Source organism: Salvia splendens, chromosome 5, assembly GCF_004379255.2.
Source record: "Salvia splendens isolate huo1 chromosome 5, SspV2, whole genome shotgun sequence".
Lineage (NCBI taxonomy): Eukaryota > Viridiplantae > Streptophyta > Magnoliopsida > Lamiales > Lamiaceae > Salvia > Salvia splendens.
Genome location: NC_056036.1, coordinates 7,634,586 through 7,638,236, shown reverse-complemented (window position 1 = coordinate 7,638,236; position 3,651 = coordinate 7,634,586).

Here is a 3,651-nt window from a genome sequence, read left to right as displayed (position 1 = left end):
CGGAAGGATGTGGAGCGGACAATTGGTGTGCTCCAAGCGCGGTGGGAAATAGTGAAGGGTCCGGCGCGGTTCTGGTACAAGGACGTCATCGCCGATGTCATGTATGCATGCATCATCTTGCATAACATGATAGTCGAACACGAAGGTGGAAGAGTCACCGATTGAGGCGATGATGAAGGCGGATCTAGCTCCAGCACGACGACCCCGCCCCACGTTCGAGGATTACCGATGTGCTTCAATGAGGTTCTATCTAAACAGGCCTCAATGCGCAACCAACAAGACCATGCTCAGCTCATGAACGACATGATTGAAGAAGTTTGGGACCGTAACCGCCGTTAAGAATTTGTACTTTTTTTTTATTTCGTAGTGTAATGTTTGAATTTTAATTAAATGAATTTTTTTCCAATTTTTGTAGTGTTTTAAATATTCAAATAAATAAAATGCTTAGGGCGGACTATAGGATGGCCTATAGGGCATCCCACTGCAGGTGGAAAGGTAGGAGGATGAAATGTTGATGTGGCGGAGCATAGGGCACCCTATAGGGCGGACTATAGGGCACCCCATTGTGGATGCCCTAACTAGTGTATCGTGTTCTCCCTGGTGTAGTAAAAATCATTTTATTCAAATAAAGTACATGTGCTACTCTTATTTCACTATAAAAAATTGATTTTTTAAGAATACAAAAATCGAGACGCAATTACTTGCATTGAAAATTTTTATAAAAATAACAACAATTTAAATAGCAAAAGAAAGTGTTCTTAAAGTAATGATAAATTAACTTCATCTGTTGTTTTGTTATGATGTTTTTATTTGCATCATCTAATTTTAATTGGGACATCAACTATAAGGATATTTTTTGAAGCGTTAGTGGTACATTTAGAAATATAAATTAGCGTTCTTAAATTCATTAAAAACGTTCTTAATAGGGTTTTTTGTTGTGGTGTTTAAACATCTCCATAAATATTTATAGTAATCTAATTTTAATGTGCTATGCTATCTTTGGAGATCACGTAAGCATATATATTTGTGTTGGTATTTATAATAGTTATAAAAATATTTGTAAATAATTTTGAAAATAACACATGGAGTGATGGACATATGTATGTATGAGTTTTTTTTCTGTGCATGGATCTTCATCGGGATATTTTAATGGTGTATTGAATAATTTTAAGCTGTGATATTTATAAATGATTTTTTTTTAATTTATAGATTAATTTGTCAACTGAAATCCAACCTAAAATCAGGCTCATGACTAAAATGTTAAAATGCCCCCATCCCCTTAGAAATTTATACATCCATTTAGAATATTCCTAAACCGGAAGAATATTATCTGAAATAATTGATTGCCCATGAATGGGGTAATATTCCAAGTGGACCCCTACATCATACTGAATTTTACAATATTCTGTCTCAAAAATATAAAGTGAGGATATTTTTAAAATAGTCAGTATAATTGGATATTTACAATACTTTTCCATATCCCAATTTGTATATGTCGACATAAGAAGAATAGAAAAATATTATACGATGGAAAATGGGAGAAAATTAGGTATTGTGCAGTATCTCATTTAATTAAAGACTCTTCACTCATTTTTCCAGTCCATTAAGACTGTCTTCATTAATATTTTCAAACCGAATTAATTTTTAACTAAAAGCAATAATTAACTTATTAATCTTAGGTAAAATATATGCGTGCCCAATCTTCTTAACTTGTAATAAATTTTCCTATTTGAGCTTAAATAAATTTACATGTGTAGCTCTTGAAAAAAATGTAAAAATGTTAAGACTTCTTATAGTTTTTCAAAGTTATGATTAATGAAAGGTGTGAAATAGTACTTATATCATTCAAAGGGTCTTACATAGAGAAATAAATAAGGGTTAAATTATTTAAATAAAAATTACTCTAGTACGGTAAATTAAGAGGCAAAATACATTATTTGTAGTTGTGAGTCCCAAAATTGTTATTTTTCTTCTATTGAGGATATGTTATAGGAGTATTTGACATAGTCCACTTTATATAAACAAAAATGGGCCAAAATCATATGAGAATATTCACAACCATTATTCACCTTCAAAAGACAGAATATTCATATCTTTCAACACCAGAATTAGTATTTACATATCAAACGAAAATGCAATAATATAAGGGAATATAATGTGGTCCATGTTATTAAATTCGCGTCTCGTTTTGTCCTGAATAAATAATAATGAATATATATGTTTTTTGCTATCCGATTTATTATACTATTATTCAAAAGTTTTTTGCAATAAATTATGTACTGTCTAATTAAATAGGAGTAATACTTGAACTGACAAATTGTTTTTTGTGTAATGTATACTTACAAGTTATAAAAGTGGTTTAACTCGAAGTGAATGGAAATGCAGATGGTCTAAAAATTTAGCAATAAGACAATCTCCTAGTTTTGTGGGTTTAGGTCCAATAAAAGTGTGTAAATTAAGGCCCAAAATAGATACAGCTCCAAATCTATATTTATTGTTCTTAAATAAATAAATAAATAAATAAAGTTCTTAGCGTCCTATAGGGTTAAACATAAACAAATAAATAATTCTTTTACCCCTATATAGAGTTAACAAATTGGAACCAAATATAGCTTGTAATTTGCAAAAAAAAAATTTGGACCTTAATTTACACTTTTATTGGAATCTAGCTATTTTGGGAGTTAAATAAAAACACTTAAAAATATACTCTTAAATTCAATTACATCATGTAAAATTGTACCAGAAGACCATGATGCAGTGTGATATCCAAAGTAATTAATTTAAATATCTAAATATAAGTATCGTACTCCAGTAAACACAATTTCGTCATGGAAGAATTTTAAGCGAACCAACGAATTAGAAATAATAATAATTTTCAATGGCCACGTACAATTATAATCCATTTTTAATTAAAATAGTGTATGTTAAAACAATTTGGTCAAACAGAAACAGACGCTAAATTAGATAGTTGTAATTGTAAATTTGTGGAGTAATAAATTGACCGAAGTTGAAATTGTGTGAGAACGGAATATTTGGTGTATTATTAATTTTCTACGAATATAAGTAGTGGAGAGTGTTATATTGCTAACTCAATACTTAATTGCTAACTACAATTAAACAATAGTCATTAGATATTCAAATCAAGGGCCTACATCATCAGCCATGTAATGTCAATATGATTAACAAAAAAACGTCAATAAGGGTATTAAGGTCAATTTACATCAAATTAGTTATAACTAACTTTTAAAAAATATCTCATAACTTTAAAACGCATATAACTTTCTCGATTTAAATTATGTTTTCGCACAACATATATCAAATATAATTTCATAAGGATTCTAACGAGATCTCACTTGCATATGTTCTTACGTCAAAATTTGAAATTTTGTTCGAAAATTTTCAATTTTTTCGTACAGCAACAAATGTCAACATAGTATATAAAATATGTCAATATAATACATGTAGAATGTCAATATAAGCAATGTGTTAACATTCTCAAAGCATTGTGTTGATATTTTCGAAACACTATATTCACATTTTCATCCAAAACCCTAATTTAGTAGTTTTTTTTTATCTTTTTCAATTTAATTAATAAAAATAAAAATTACACATGACAAATTTTAGACCACAAGATTTCTAAAATCTTATAAT